This window comes from Narcine bancroftii, chromosome 7 (genome assembly GCF_036971445.1).
Source record: "Narcine bancroftii isolate sNarBan1 chromosome 7, sNarBan1.hap1, whole genome shotgun sequence".
NCBI classification, from domain to species: domain Eukaryota; kingdom Metazoa; phylum Chordata; class Chondrichthyes; order Torpediniformes; family Narcinidae; genus Narcine; species Narcine bancroftii.
In genome coordinates, this window is record NC_091475.1 from 149,053,717 (window position 1) to 149,071,026 (window position 17,310).

General features: G+C 40.8%; 1 protein-coding gene across 3 annotated transcripts in view; it reads left to right on the plus strand.

Moving 5' to 3' along the window:
- Window positions 1-17,310, plus strand: part of maml2 (mastermind like transcriptional coactivator 2) — a 407,948-nt gene that overhangs the window by 255,246 nt on the left and 135,392 nt on the right. The window lies entirely within an intron of this gene.

Sequence of the window (17,310 nt, forward strand, 5' to 3'; positions counted from 1 at the left end):
AATGTCTTTACTATCCCATTCAATCACTTGTCTTAATTGTGTGCACATGTAAGTGTCCAGGTTTCAGGAATCAGTGGTGTGCAAGCTATAGATCAATCATAATCGGACTGGGGTCTGGTTCCTTTCCCCGTTGGAAGACCGAAACCCCATTGGTGACACCGAAGGAGATTCTCAGGAATTGATAGAGGTGGCCGTCCACCTCGAACCAAGTATATTGCTGATCCTCCGGATGGACGGGGAGCTGATGGTATGCCAATTTTAGTTCAATGGTAGAGAAGACCCGATATTGTGCAATTTGGTTCACTATATTAGATATACGGGGAAGGGGGTACACATCTAGTTGTGTGTACCTATTAATGAACTGACTGTAGTCGATGATCATCCTGCTTTACTCACCATTCCTCACTACCACCACTTGTGTTCTCCAAGGACTGGTGCTAGCCTCAATGATCCCCTTGTTGAGGAGTCTAATGAAGGCCCTGTCCCCCGCACTTTACCGCCTACTTTTAGTGGCGACAGGTTTACAGACGGGGGTGAGGTTGACAAACAGGTGATTTTGAGGGTGGAGAGTCCGCAGGTTGTGTGCGATGGGTGATCAGATTGTTGGCTGTGTGCAATGGGGGAAAGGGCTGAAGGGTAGGTTGAGCACAGTGGGCGATTTAAAAACTGCTGATTGCAGACAGTGAGGGGTGGATGGGGCCCATTGTTCTCCATCATCATGCTTTTAAGGTGACATTAAAAGTCCAGTTCCAATAGTACAGCAGCACAGAGCTGTGGGATCACCAGAGGTTTAAAGTTTTTATAGTCTTTGCCCCACATGATTAGAGTCACTACACAGTAGCCGCAGACCCGTGTTGGGGTGGATGAAGCTTTCCATGCTCCCATTATTGAACAGGCAATTTGACAACATGGCCATTTACCTGAATACCTGAATGTCCAGCATAGATCTGGCTAGTTGATGGGGACTGCCTTGGTTGAGTGTTATGGAAGCCAGTGTCAGATTGCTGCTTGTCACTGCATCAGAGAGTTCAAGTGTTGAGTTGGGATATGGCGCTGCTGGATCTCAAAGATGGAGCCCAAGATGATGGCCCCCATGACTCGCATGCGCACTGCCAAGCCTCAGAGATGGCACCCAAGATGGCGGCCCCATGACTCACACGTGGCATTGCCAGGTCTTGAAGATGGCGGCCCCCACGACTCAGATGTGGTGCTGCTAGTTCCAGGGATCGTGGCGTCCAAGGTGGCAGCCCCCACAACCTGCATGCGACATTGATAGGGAGGGGTCATTTTGATCTGCACACCTTAGCATAGTGCCCTTTCTTCCCACAGCTGGAGCAGACCACAGATGTATCACTTCAGATGCTTGTGGAGTACAGCAGCCGTGGTCAGGTCGCTGGCAGGACATGGCAGTAGTGGTGTTAGGCGTTCACAACGTATGGCTGCCATGGTCAGATCACTGGCGGAATGTGATGGTGGTGGCATGTCCAAAGTTGGTGGTACCTGGGCAACCACGAGGCATCACATTGTTGGTTGAGTAGGTCTCCATATTCTGAAGAGCCATCTCCAATGTGCCTACCAGTTTGACTGCCTTCTGCAGACTGATGTCTAGTAGTCTCTGACAAGTCTAATTGGATCTGATGCCTGCCACATAGGCATCCCTAATCAGGTCCTCAATGTACTCCATGGCCGTCATTGCTTTGCATTCACAGGCCTGTCCGAGGGTTCTCAGGGCCTGGAGTTGCTTGCAGTTCGACCCCGGAGGTCGCTGTTTTCGGTCACTAGGAGGTGTCTGGCATAGACCTCATTGACCTTTCCCAAGTAATAGCCTTTCAATATGTCCATGGCCTCCAGATATGAGGGGACATCCCTGATCATCGAGTACACCAGGGGCCCAACTCAGGAGTGCAGGAGCTGTAATTTGTCATTCTCCGACCAAGCGATGGCTGATGATGCTTGCAGCAATGCTTTGAAACAGTGCAGCCGAAGTTCAACGTTGGTAGATGCCTCAGGTGATTGAGGGTCGATTTCCAGTTTCTCTGGCTTCAGGATCTGCTCCATTGTCAAGACTATGGTGAATAAAATTGATGCACCATCAATAACTCAAAAGACTGATGTTGAGCAAAACTGATAGACTTTTATTCGCAATAGAAAGAAGGCACTTCCATGCTGGCCGACTGTCCAGAACTGGGGAGGGGGCTGAGAGACAGTCCCCTTTATTCAGGAGTCTATGGGGGGGGGGGGCGGTGGGGCACAGGTACAGTCAGCCAATGGGTGTTCCTAGACAGATAAATATATACATACAGTGGTTTACCACACTGACAAACTATGTCAGGCACTTGAAGGATATACTGTATTTCTCCTTTTATGGTTGACATCCTTTCCCCTCCACCATTGTTTCATAGCACAAGGAATTGCAGATGCTGAAATCTGGAGCAAAAAGCAAATATCTGGAGGATCTCAGCATATTCAGGCAGCGTCTACAGAGGTAAAAGGACAGTCAACATTTTGGGTCGAAACACTGCTTCAAACAAACTTCATCCTGTCCACACATTGAGAATTTTCTCTCTAATCCCCCTGCTACATCTGTACCTCATTTCAAGCATCATGTGGGTTTTTTTAAAAACATCTGTTAAACATCAACCTAGTTTTCAATCCTTTGAAATTAAAAGGAATCTTGAGCATAAATATTTTTGAGTTTTATGGTGGAAAAAGAAAGAAGTCACAACCATTCCCTGTGTTTGTCAAAAAAAATGTTGAAAGGGTAATTATCTTTCATTTTGGACAAACATGAACTTTCTAGGCTCACTTTGACCTTGCATCAATAAGATTATCACAGTTTCAGTCATACCAGCACCATTTAAAATCTTGTGTTTGCAACAACAAGAATTTTTTATTCTGTTGTGTCTGTTTTGGAAAGGAGTAAAATAATAGTCTTTAGTACATTTGATTCCTAAGAGTCTTGTAGTGCAGATTATGAAGCCCCACAAAGCCCCACATTATAGACTTGAGGATTCACAGCCAATTTGTAATATGTGTGTTGGACCTTTTAGTTCTCTGTAAACTGGATGATTCTCTCCTGGGAACTATGACTTCAGTTCACCACAGAAAGCTTACACTATTCAAATAAGTGGCAGTGTGAATTGAAATTTAAAGTCCAAGTGCTTGTACATTGAGTGTCTCAAAGGAGCTTTGATGTACATCTGAGGGGAAAACAGCAATGATAATTGTTTCCATCTCTGTTGTTATCTGTAACAATGACTTGACTAAGTTTGGATCTCTACCTCAATCTTCTTTCTCCCAAGTGTAAGATTACAATGACACTTCGTGGGTGTGGCCAATACCACACTACATCACAGGTTATTATGGGTGACATCATGAATGCCACAGACAAGGTACAGGGCATATCGTATGGACTCTTGTCACTGTGGCTGAAGAACTTCAATATGTAATTGGGATCTTTTCATTCTATGTAGCTCAGTAGCACGTTAGACATTTCACTTGGCAATGAACCTCTGGGAGAGTTTGTTCCAGTGCTTTCAGTATTAACAATCTATGGTGTTACTGTCTTCACCTTTGGTTGGCACCAAAAGTTTCCTGAGGGATTTTATCTTTCATCTGAATTTTTTAAAAAAACACAGATTAATTAATTTCAGGAAGGTATTGAGTTTCCTGGGTGTGTTCACAATGGTTGTTAGCAACCTTCTGTCCCAGAATCAGTCAGGAGCAGGCTGCATTGCATTTATAAATAATGATCCTGAGCCAGGTAACAGCCCAGTACTGACTGAGTGTTTGTAAAGGTGAAACATGCAACAGTGACTCTTGTTGTCGGGTATAATAGGGCTGACTTTGATACAGGGAAACAGGGAAGTTCCTGGCTAAACTGGTATATTCATCTAATCGGTAAAACAGTTAATCATTAGATGGTGTTCAATTAAAGTTTTAATGTGATACAGAACTAGTTTATACTTTTAAAATATAAGAATGAAACTTGCTTAATTAAGGAACATGGAACTAAAAAAGAGTAAAAAGACAAATATACAAAAATTAGTACAGATTCTCTCATCTGGCAACAAGGCCAAGAACAGAAGTTGACAAAATCGATAAGACAGAAAAAATATGAATAAAAACTTGCAAGGGGACTGGCTAAGAGCAATCTGACAATGACATGAATAACATGAAAAAAGTAAAGAGGGAATATTGAATAACTTCTTTGAGTTAGAATTTATTGGAGATGCATGCCAGACATCCGATGAAACTAATACTGAATCTTGGACAGGGACCTGTCAAATTAAACAAGCGACATAACAGTACAAAAGTAAATAAGGGCATTAAAGGGGACAAATCTCCAGGACCAATTTGTTTTATCCAAGCATTTTGAAGACAGTCTTCCAAATTATTTGAATGGGAGAGACTCCACTTTTTAATGAAGATGAGAAAGTGAAACAAGAGGATTTTCAAGCATTAGTGGCTTGCCAGGATATCACTGAACTCTGCAATCAAGAATACTGTGAACATACGAAAGTTTTCATCTAATCAGAATGAGCCAGCATGAATTTGTAAAAGGAAAGCTTTTCATGTCTGACAAACTTGACTGATAATTTTGAAAAGATTACCAAAGCTGTGGGCAAAGGAATGTTTATATGGGATTCCAGAGGTTTTGGATAAATATCCTCATAAAAGATGATGAAGTAAAGTTGTTTCTGTAGAATTAAAGGCAAGTTAATGGGCTGGTGGGGAAATTTGCCAAGTGACAGGAGACAGAGTAGAGATAATTGGCAGGTACTCAAAACTGGCAAGATGTCACAAGTGATGTTGTGCAAGAATTGTGTTGGCGCCACAACTATTCACTGCACTTATAAATGAGCTGTATAATAGGATAGGAAGTCACCTAATCAAGTTTGCTGATAACAGAGACAGGCGGGGCTGTAAACAGTATGGCTAAAAGCATGAAATTACAAAGAATTGTTAATAAATTCAGCAAAAGAAAAACTTGCTGATAGATTTAAATCTAGTCACAAGAAAGTTCTTCCTCATTGAACTTAAAGAAAGTTTTACCAAATTAAATCTGAAAACTGGAGATCCAGAGATTCATTTGTCCTTTTGAAATATCCCAGAATGGTACAGAAAATACTCAAAATATCTCCTGATAAGCTGGCCTTGATCATTTGAGGACAACAAAATGAGTTTAGGAATTAATCTACAGCTGTGTAAATTCCTAGCTAGACCACCCTGCAACACACTGCGTGCAGGACAATAAACGAAAAAAGCACCACACTTTGTGAAAGATCTGTTGACTGCAAGGATTCACCAAGATATCTAGATTCCAAGGATTAAGAGACATTTAATGATTACACCAACTAAAGTTATATTCCCTGGAATTTGGATGTTTAAGAATCGATTAGATCAAAAATTTCAAGACTTTCAGAGAGTCTCTTGGTTAGACAGCAAGAAACATTCTTCATTACAAGCTACTGTTTCCATGTCCCAAAAATATGAAGGTTGGTGGATTAATTGGCCATGACAAATTGCTCCTGGTGTGTATGTAAGTAGTAGAAAACAGCTGAAGTTGATGGGAATATGGTTAGAATAAAATTATACGAGTATTGATGGTCGGTGCATGACTCAGTAGGTCATAGACCTGTCTGTGACTTATGTCCCTGTCTCAAATCAGCTTTGAGAGTCTAAGACGAGGAACCATACACCAAAAAAATAGAGTTTTGGATTACAGGAAGAAGGTTAGAAAAAAAGTCTACACAAAAAAGGCAGAAATTTGGATGCTGCCCCTTACCACCAACCACCCCTCCCCTCAAACAGCAATGGATGTGAGCTTAGTATTGATTATTTAGTGCATAGAACATTACAACACACTACAGGCCTTTCAGCCCATGATGTTCTGCTGATCTATATAAACCTACTCCACCTCAATCTCAAACTTCCCTACTTCACACCCATAACCCTTTATTTTTCTTTCATCGATATTCCTATCAAAGTGTCTTTTAAATGTCCCTATTTGCACCAGCCTCCACCACCACCCCGGTCATGCATTCCAGGCACCCACCACTCTCTGAATAAAACTTTTACCTCTGATGTCTCCCCTAAACTCTCTTCCATTTGAATTCTGAGTCTCACGGACACATGTGGTATTAAGTCACAGCTCAGACACAACCTTGTCCAATGGCAGGAAGAGCCAAAAGGTTATATTACTTCCTTCAGTTTCTATGTTCTCAGGAAAGACAAGAGACTGCACCTTAATTCACAGTTTCTCCATTTTCTGAAACCTTCACACTTCCTCCTGAAGATAGAACAGAGGTGTAGTTCCCTTGGTTCTCACCTTTTTCTATTAGCTTCCTCATCCAACCATGATCCTTTGTTGTTTCTACTGGTTATAGAGGGATCCACCAATCATATCATCCACTCTCCATCACTTACTGCTTCCCATGGGATCACTCTCTCTGTGACTCCCTGGCTCACTCATCTCTCCCCAGCCTCAGTACTTTCCTATGCAACAGTCGGAGGTGCAAGCCTTATCCTTACATCACCACCATCCAAGGACTTAAATAGTCCTTCCAGATTAGGAAATCATTCACATGCACCTCCTTCCACCCCATCTACTGCTTTTTGGTGCTCTCGAAGTGGTCTCCTGAACATAGGCAAAACCAAACGGAGACAAGTTGACCATTTGCAGAACACCTGAACCTGTCTGAAATGGATTTTCAGAACTCCTAGATGTATGGTTTTCAACTCTACTTTCCATTCCTATAGAACCTATCAGTTCTAAGCTCTTGCTGCTTTCTTGCTTAAGTCCTCAACCTTCACAACTGTCAGGGTGAGGCTAAAATCAAACTAGAAGAACACTACCTCATGTTCTACCTTAGCCATTGTGTCATGATCAGCGACCATTACTATCTGGCTGTAGTTGAACTTTTAACAGGAATTCAAAGTGCCGACTTCACAGCAAAAAAAATATTCTCGACTTCCTGTTGTTTCCTCTTAAAGATGCAAAGTGTCTTATAGATTTTATATGCTCATGGAATAAAAGTGAAGTAAACAAATAAATGGTGAACCATTAAAACCTAAAAAAAACTATTTAAATATATTAAAAAAAATGATAATAATTAAAAACATTTAACAAGAACTTCTGAAATGTGCTCCTTTCCCCATTGCTTTTCTGAAATTCTCATTGAAATCTCTGACCCTGTGACTTGGATTCCATACAGAGTTAAACAGCAAAGGCAAGTACTGGAACAGTAAGTTTTGAAATCCCATGTGTGGAAGCACAGAGGGTGGGGTTCCTGGAGCTTTCATAGCTAGGAGATTAGAACTGCTGACTCTTGACCTGTCTGGTTTCTCTTATGGATGAGTTGAAGGTCTTCAGAGAAGCTCATTGGAAATGAATGCATTAACAAATTTTAGACAGATTGGCCTTTTGAAATGTGGTCATTTTACTCAGAAAATGATGTAAAAGTTCATTTGATGATGATTGGAGAGAGCATTTTAGATTATGGGCAAATCATTTAATGGACTGTATGAATAACATGCAAATACAACTCTAGATCCCTAAGCAATCTAACACTGAAGAGAATGATTTTTTTGTGACTGTTGGGCTCTACTAGTTGCCCCAATAATCACAAGGACAAAGACTGAGGGGAACGATAGGCTTTATTGTACATAAGACTTGAGCTGACCCGGATCCAAGCGAGGGAAATACAGAGAAAGGAGAGGTAGCCTGACCTTTATGGCCTGGGTCCCAGGGGAGGAGACCAGGTGAGAGTGTCATCAGGGGGCGGGCAGCCCAAGCCTTTACCGGCCAATTAGTACATACAATCCATACCATTACAGTGACAAAGTGGTAGCTATGTAGAAAATAGTCCCATTGAAATTACTTAATGTTATTGTTATGAGCCCAAAGGACCCCAAAACCCAGCAGCAATAGACATTCACCAAGACAAGTGGCTTTCAAAACAAAAGTTATTTTTAATCAACTTCAAACATGAAAATAGAATCAAACTTTAACTTAACTCTATTCTTATATTATACTCTATACTAACCCAAATTACCCCCTTCTAATTCTAAGCACACATGTATATAATGTGTATGTAAATTCAAGAAAAGTTATTTGGTTCACAGTTCAATCTCACTTCTCCTTCTTCCAAGTTCTCTGGTTGCAGGCAATCACCATACTATGCACAGAATTTAACATGTATAAAGTTCACTAGGCTTGGTGCTTGAAAGGTAAATGTTTACAGCTCAGGAAGGTTCTTGTAGGGTTTGCAGAGAGAGAGATTTGTTGCTCCAGGATTTCCACAACTGAGGTATCACCACTAGTCACCTCAGGGTCTCACTGATGAAACTTGCCCCATCGGGGTCTTCTAGATGGTAACCTCTTTCTTCAAGATACCACAGAGTTCCATTCCTTCCTCTATTTCAAGAGAAACATCAGACAGATAGCACTTCCAGCCATCCACTGCTCTGGAACTTGCTTTCATCAATTTCAAACAGTTCTCCCTGGATTGCACTTTTCAGTTACTTGTCAGTAACCCACACACTGACTGACTGAGCTGTTAACTCAACTCTCTCTCTTTTCCAACTGAAACTTCAAAGAGAACATAAGACTCATATCTTGCAAAACCCCCACCTTCTCCAGCAAACAACAAGAGTTCTTTCTTCTGCTCCATTTGTTGTTATCTTAGGTAAACAATCCAGAATTGAGCTTTCTGTGAGGACTTTGCAGAAAGGGTACTAATAGACAGCATGACTCCAGCAAGATAAGCATTTTATGATGTCAGTTCAATTAACACCTACTTGTGAAAGAGGTCCTACAAAGTGAATTCTTCAGTCTTTCAAATAAGATCTGTTTTAAAATGTGTGAATGTCTGTGACCTACTCTAAATCTTATAAATTCTCCCCAAATATTAATATTGTTACATTATGACAATTATCTCTTTCGAAAATGAGAAATCATTTTCTTCAGTGGCACCATACTATGCATCAGAAATTATCAGATCCCCAGTCCATCTACTGATTTGTGCTCACAAAATCTGTGTCAGAGGTGCTCAGTATTCATGGGTAAGATAAAGAATAAATAGGCAAGGTTGGTCAGAATTTGCTGCCCCACCCCTGATTTTTGCACTGCATTTATTAAGGGTTAATTTGTCAGCAATGTACGTAGATCGTGCCAGCTGGCAAAGCATGTGGAATGCCTCGTGGTACTAAAGACCAGAGAGCCTGACAATTCCTGAATCTAAAGATGTTGAAGCCATTGATCCAGATTTACTTGCTTTCTTCCCAGTGCTGCATTGAGTCTGGTCCCTGTTCTTAGACAGTGATTTCATTGTAACTGTACCCACACTTTGTACTGTGACCATGTCAACTCTCCCCTCACATTGTACTGTGACCAACCGACTCTCCCCACACTCTGTAATCGGACAATAAGACTTTTAAATATGTTTATTGAGTTTAACATATAAACTTGCATACAAAATTTTAAGGATGACATAAAATATTTATGTCATTTATTTATATATGTATATATATATATTGTGTGTGTGTATTTTTCTTTGGCTTGGCTTTGCGGACGAAGATTTATGGAAGGGTATGTCCATGACTGCTGCAGGCTCATTGGTGACTGACAAGTCCGATGCGGGACAGGCAGGCGTGGTTGCAGTGGTTGCAAGGGAAAATTGGTTGGTTGGGGTTGGGTGTTGGGTTTTTCCTCCTTTGTCTTTTGTCAGTGAGGTGGGCTCTGCAGTCTTCTTCAAAGGAGGTTGCTGCCCGCCGGACTGTGAGGCGCCAAGATGCACGGTTGGAGGCGATATCAGCCCACTGGCAGTGGTCAATGTGGCAGGCACCAAGAGATTTCTTTAAGCAGTCCTTATACCTCTTCTTTGGTGCACCTCTGTCTCGGTGGCCATTGGAGAACTCGCCATATAACACGATCTTGGGAAAGCGATGGTCCTCCATTTTGGAGACGTTACCCACCCAGCGCAGTTGGGTCTTAAGCAGCATGGATTCGATGCTTGCGGACTCTGCCAGCTAGAGTACTTCGATGTTGTGATGAAGTCATTCCAATGCATGTTGAGGATGGAACGGAGACAGCACTGATGGAAGCGTTCTAGGAGCCGTAGGTGATGCCGGTAGAGGACCCATGATTCGGAGCCGAACAGGAGCGTGGGTATACAATGGCTCTGTACACGCTGATCTTTGTGTGTTTCTTCAGGTGGTTGTTTTTCCAGACTCTTTTGTGTAGTCTTCCAAAGGCGTTATTTGCCTTGGTGAGTCTGTTGTCTATCTCTTTGTCGATCCTTGCATCAGATGACATGGTGCAGCCGAGGTAGGTAAACTGGTTGACCGTTTTGAGTTTTGTGTGCCTGATGGAGATGTGGGGGGGCTGGTAGTCATGGTGGGGAGCTGGCTGATGGAGGACCTCAGTTTTCTTCAGGCTGACTTTCAGGCCAAACATTTTGTCAGTTTCCGCAAAACAGGACGTTATGCGCTGGAGAGCTGGCTCTGAGTGGGCAACTAAAGCGGCATCGTTTGCAAAGAGTAGTTCACGGACAAGTTGCTCGTGTCTTGGTGTGAGCTTGCAGGCACCTCAGATTAAAGAGACTGCCATCTGTGTGGTACGGATGTAAACAGCGTCTTCATTGTTGAGGTCTTTCATGGCTTGTTTCAGCATCATGCTGAAGAAGATAGTAAAGAGGGTTGGTGCGAGGACGCAGCCTTGCTTCATGCCTTTGTCAATGGAGAAGGGTTCGGAGAGCCCATTGCTGTGTCTGACCCGACCTTGTTGGTTTTCATGCAGTTGGATAACCATGTTGAGGAACTTGGGGGGGCACCCGAGGCGCTCTAGTATTTGCCAAAGCCCTTTCCTGCTCACAGTGTCAAAGGCTTTGGTGAGGTCAACAAAGGTGATGTAGAGTCCTTTGTTTTGTTCTCTGCACTTTTCTTGGAGCTGTCTGAGGGCAAAGACCATGTCAGTAGTTCCTCTGTTTGCGCAAAAGCCACTCTGTGATTCTGGGAGGACATTTTCGGTGACACTAGGTATTAGTCTATTAAGGAGAATCCTAGCGAAGATTTTGCCTACAATGGAGAGCAGCGTGATTCCCCTGTAGTTTGAGCAGTCTGATTTCTCGCCTTTGTTTTTGTACAGGGTGATGATGATGGCATCATGAAAGTCCTGAGGCAGCTTTCCTTGGTCCCAGCAGAGCATGAAAAACTCATGCAGTTTGGTATGCAGAGCTTTGCCGCCAGCCTTCCAGACCTCTGGGGGGATTCCATCCATACCTGCTGCTTTGCCACTTTTCAGTTGTTCATTTGCCTTATATGCCTCTTCCTGGGTAAGGACCTCATCCAGCTCTAGACTCAAGGATTGTTGAGGGAGCTGGAGCAGGGCGGATTCTTGGACTGAGCGGTTGGCACTGAAAAGAGATTGGAAGTGTTCTGACCATTGATTGAGGATGGAGATCTTGTCGCTGAGGAGGACTTCACCGTCTGAGCTGCGCAGAGGGCTTTGGACTTGGGGTGAGGGGCCGTACACCGCCTTTAGTGTCTCATAAAAACCCCTGAAGTTGCCAATGTCGGCGCTAAGCTGGGATCGTTTGGCGAGGCTAGTCCACCACTCATTTTGGATCTCCCGGAGTTTGCGCTGAAGATGGCTGCATGCGAGACGGAAGGCTCGTTTATTTCTCTGGCCAGGATGTATATATATTACACACAAGTACAAAAAATGGGATGGAACTACATTAGACAGTTCCTTAATCCACATGAGAAACAAGTTATTGAATTAATCAGTGATAACCATGTTGAAACCCATATTTTCCAAATTAATCAAAATAAAATTGATAAAAACAAAAAAAAACTTAAAAACTTAATCTAATATACCCCTCCCTCTAATCAAGGTAATCTTTATAAAAGAAAAGGAAATAGTGGATCGGATAGTGACCTTCAGACCGGATAGAAAATCTCCGGAACATTTCAAAATTCATAAATCTTCCAATCATGATAGAGTTCTATGAATGGGCCCCACATCTTTATAAATTGAAACTTTCTACCTTTAGTGTTGTATCTAATTTTCTCCAAGCATAAATAGGACAACACATCATGTAACCACTGTGTATGGGTAGTGAAGAGTCATCTTTCCATTTCAATAAAATTGATCATCTGGCTATCAGTGTGGTAGAGGCTAAAACGTTCTCCTGATATGCCAACAGAAGTATTTCTGGCTCACGTGGAAAAACCAAAAAAAGTAATTAATGTACATGGTACTATTTTGATCTTAAAAATAGCTGATAAAGTTTGGAAAATGTATTTCCAAAATCTCTCTAAATTTGGACAGTCCAAAAACGTGGATCAGTGAAGCTTCAAAAATTTTACACAACTCACATATCTGCATAAAAATTAGGTAATTTAAGTTTGGACATATGTGTTCTATGAACCTCCTTGAATTCTAATAAACAATGTCTTTCACAAAATGAAGAATCATTAATTAAACTGAGAGTAGAGCACCAATCTTCATCTGAAAAATTTATGTTCAAGTCTCATTCTTAATCCCAGCCAATGAGGCTGATCTTAAATCCAAGAGATCATTGTAAATATATGATATAAATCCACCATGAAAAAAACCCTTAAATTTAAAAAAATGAATCAAGGATATTAGTATTTGAGATTTGAGGAAAATCAGAAAACTTGGACTCAAATCAGACAATAAGACCAAGCACCCTTTAGGATGCAGAGGTACAGATTTTTCAACTGATATGTTGGGTTAAGCCTTGAAGAGATTTTCAGTGGGAGCTTTGGATGCTGAATATTCTCTGTAATTCAGGCATCACCTGTGGAGAGGTATCAGAATTAACATTTCAGTTTAATTAAGTTGCTTGATCCCAAGCAATGATTGTTCCCTCAACTGTCTGATTGTTGAATATTTCTAATGTTTTTATTGCAGATTTCAGTTGTTAGAATTTGCACTTGACTGCAGCAAGCCTAAAATTCAAACTGTTTTGAAAGATGGTGATCAATCTTTACCTCCCATTTAATTGTATATTTTGGCTTGAATAATTTGAGTTTAAGCAAATTGAAAATACTCCTCATTGGGATGGAAACTATGAATCAATAGGATGGCTTGCATTATTTTTTTTAGCTCTGTTAATCCAACTCTTCAATTTTCCCACTCCAATCATTCTTTTCTGCTGTTTCAGGCAATAAAACAACCTGTATTCCAACATATATATTCAAAATCTCAAATATTTGCAATATTTCCTTGAAAATGGTAAATTTTATATTGCTACATCCCTTTGATCATAAAATCTACCCAAAATGTGCCAAGGAGTGTGCATGAGGAAACCTCATTGGTCCTCCGGCATTCCTGTCTGGCTCATATTCTCCCTGTTTTGGCTCTGTAATGACTTGTATTCCTCAGATACTGAGCCAAAGTACTGCATTGTATGCCTGCTAAGTCATGGAGCTGTTGGGTTAGACATGAATAGAACACAGCTGACAAATATTTAAATTTGTCGCGAGGTCATCAGCTGCAGCAGAGAAATCATGCTGTAATGCCATGGTCAGTCCACTGCATACCTCTGCAGTTTACTATGGTAGGGTAGTAATTTAAAAACTGGCACTTAAGACAGTGGGAATAGCAGTATGTGAGTGAAACAGAGCTGAAGGCATTCTTGCAGTCCTGGAGTGCAAGATTTCACCATAACTGCTCATATAGCCCATTACAGGTGCCTAACCTTTTATCCGGGATTCTGAATGCTGGCAACCTCCAAAAACCGGCACTTTTTTCAGTCGATGGCCCTCACTCAACTCCCGTGTATCTTGTTGCGTTCTGCTTTGATAATTTGTGGTATCATCACCTAATAAGTAGCCCTTCATGGCACACGCTGCCACTAATTAGTGCAATAATCACTTTATAAGACCCCCTGCCTGTCGAGCATTATCGCCATCCACCTCCCGGTCGACGCTACCAGAAGCCGAATTGAGCCAATTTTATTTTGAAGTTTTACTTTAAAATAAAAAAAGCATGCTAGTGATATTATGGTCTTTAATTATCTAAATTAATTTAACACCCCACGCCTCCTGTTTTGTGCGATTTTGGAACATCGTATTGGCTTAAAGGGACCACCATTTTAAAGTGATTCTGAACAATGGCAAGTGTCTGGTCCCAACGATCCTGGATAAAAGGTTAAGCACCTGTAGTGGTAGTGATTTTCTGCATGGATTGGTTGAGCAAGAAATCTTTTCTGAACTGTAAAGCTACCAAACTCTATGTATTTTACATTAGATAGCTTGAGATGCGGCTCACTGCCATCGTGAAGACATAATGAGATAGTGCTACTGATGGTTGTGACAAAGGAATAAACTGTGTACATTTGGTAGTGTAGTTAGAGAATGTTGTGGTATTCATTTACTACACTGTTTTGTATGTTCATTTTTAAATGGCAAGATCTGTCTTTAATCCAGGTCACTATTAAGGTGATGTTCCACTATAGAGATGAGTGTTGTAATCACTCCTGCATGTTTAATGTAGTAGACTGCAACTCATACATTTTCTTCCTTTATCAACTGATGCAGAGCCGATCTAACATTTCCAATAGAAGGTTGTTGGAAATGCCACTGATGGAGCTGGTCCCATTTTAGGGACAATTTGTGTTCCTCAGTCATATGTCAAATTACAGCAACCAACTAAGCAGCTTGTGTATGTAATGAAGAATGTTTCTTGCTGTCTCTCTGAAAGTCTTGAAATTTTTGATCTAATCGTTTCTTAATCATCCAAATTCCAGGGAATATAACTTTAGTTAAGTGTAATCACTAAATGTCTCTTAATCCTTGGAATCTAGATATCTTGGTGAATCCTTGCAGTCAACAAAGTACGGTGCTTTTTTTGTTTATGTTGAACAAATTTAGCATTATAATTAGAGGTCTTATAATTGTGTCTTTTTTTTTGTTTCCAGTTACTTATTAATCTCTTTTAAGGCCATATTTGTTTGCACCGTCAAACCTCGCAAAGCCAATACCTTAGAATTGTTCAATGTGAGGAGCAGTAAGGACCACAGCTCTAACAATAACAGTGGCAAGTTACTGTCACTCAAGAATTTAAATGAAATTATAATCTTGAAACTTATCAATCTTTCTTTTGGAATGTTTGTTTTCATCAATTAAAATAATTGAATATGTATCGTAATAATTATGTGGCCCTGAATTAATTAATTAAATAGTTGTCTTTTACACCATCAAAGTTGCTGTGAAATTAAAATATACAAAATATTCAAAATTGTAGTTATTACCTTTTACAATCCCATGTGTGATTTAAAATAAAATACTAATAATTGCAAAAAGTGCAAAATAGTTGCTTAATTATTGAGGTATTTGCTTTAGCATCTGGAGAATACTGCACCATATACAGGTATCCCCTGCTTTTCTAAAGTTCGCTTTACGCCACTTCGCTTGTACAAAAGGCCTACATTAGTACCTGTTTTCGCTAACCGACAGAAATCCGGATTTTCACTTTTACGAGAAAAAGGCGAAAAGCGAAAATAGCATTCAGCATTTGTTTTGCAGCAAGCCGTTCTAGAGACAGTACACACCCCCGAGGAGTGAGAGTGGCGCTGCCAAGCTCCTTCCCTGGGAACTATACTCAGCATCAAGCCACCATAGCTTTGAACTGTGTCTGTGAGCATCTGTGCTTAATCTCAATTTATTTTGTGCATCCGTGAGCAAGATGTGTCCTAAGGTATAAGAAAAACCTAAGAGAGCTCATTAAGGTGTTATTTGGTATGATTTGGTAGGTTTTTTTGGGTCTGGGACCGCTCAAAAATTTTTCCCATATAAATTAATTGTAATTGCATCTTCGCTTTACACCATTTCGGCTTTCGAAAGATTTCATAGGAATGCTCTACTTTCGGAAAATTCTTGCTAGTTTATTATTTAATTATTGGCATTATTCCTAATTGTTTGCATACATCATGGAGACAACTTTCAAACAAGTAAAGCATAAGAAATCAGCTAATTTTCTGTCTGGCTTTTTAAACTTGGACCTAATAGTAAATACGTGTGCCACAATAATTTAGAAACATTCTTATATTAATGAGTGTCTATTTCCTTGCTGAAGTGAAATCCTATAGCTTCAGAAGACGTGTCTTCAAAAGAGCAACTTAATGAAGTATTGGCCACCTTGATGGGGAATGGAAGCAATCATCTTCCATCATGTCATGCATGACAGGAAGCCAGGCACTGAACAGCATGAGATTAGCAAGAACCCTAAGCAAAGGTGGAGGCAAAGGAGTGAAGCAGCTGTCCTTTTATTTTTTTCCCCACACATTTGGGATTGATGCCTGAAGGAATAAATTGGCATATTTCTGGTATATTGGAATTTTACTGTCAATATTCCTGCACCAGTTCATTCTTTAGCAGGCTGGGATGCATTTATCAGAGAGATGAGGAGATCAGAGTGTGAGTGTCTAAACTCACATCTGAAAGTATATGCAGAAGGCCACCTCCAGTTGCCACAGAGCAAACTATTTTCAAAAATTTCAGAACAAAGAAGGGTCCTTTATTCATTCATCAGGTTTAGATTTTTAAAATAAGTGTATTAATTCCATTTTTAACCAGTGATTCAGCTAGACTTTAGTCCTACTCTCTGCTGGCTAACCCACTTAGCATTTTGCACACTCTCCCATCTACAAACGCCCTGCGACTGGCAATGCACATCAAGTGGTGACCCTGCTGCCTCATAGCCCCAGATTCAGTCCTGACGTCAGGACTACATGGGGTTCCCTGAGTGCTCTTGTTTCCTCCGATTAACATTCCTGTAGTTAATTAGCTATTGTAAATTACCCCAAGTGTAAGTAGTTGGAGAGTGATGAACATGTAAGAGAGAATAAGCTACGAGGAAATAAGTGAACAATGGAGTTTATAGAATGAGTGTAAGATCCTACTGTGATATGATGACCTCTGTCTGGTTGCATGGTATTATGTCCAGTGAGTCCAGTTTGAGGACTCTAGGTCTTAGAATGGATGAAGGATCATTGAATTATCTGCAGGGTTATGATTCTCACACTACCATAATTTTGCAAGTGGCGTGCAATGGTGGATTTTTCATGGGTGTTTGTGTGAAAGGGAGAGATACTGATACTATTGCTGAATGATATTTCAGAAGGTTAATCGTGGGGAATATACTGTGTTTCATACTCGATCTACAAAAACAAACTAGCAGTGCAATTACGGTTTTTTTTTTCAAGCATTGTTTGGAGAGCACATTTCAACATATGAAACAGTAAGGACACATCTTGAGGTGGTATTCAGCAAGCATTT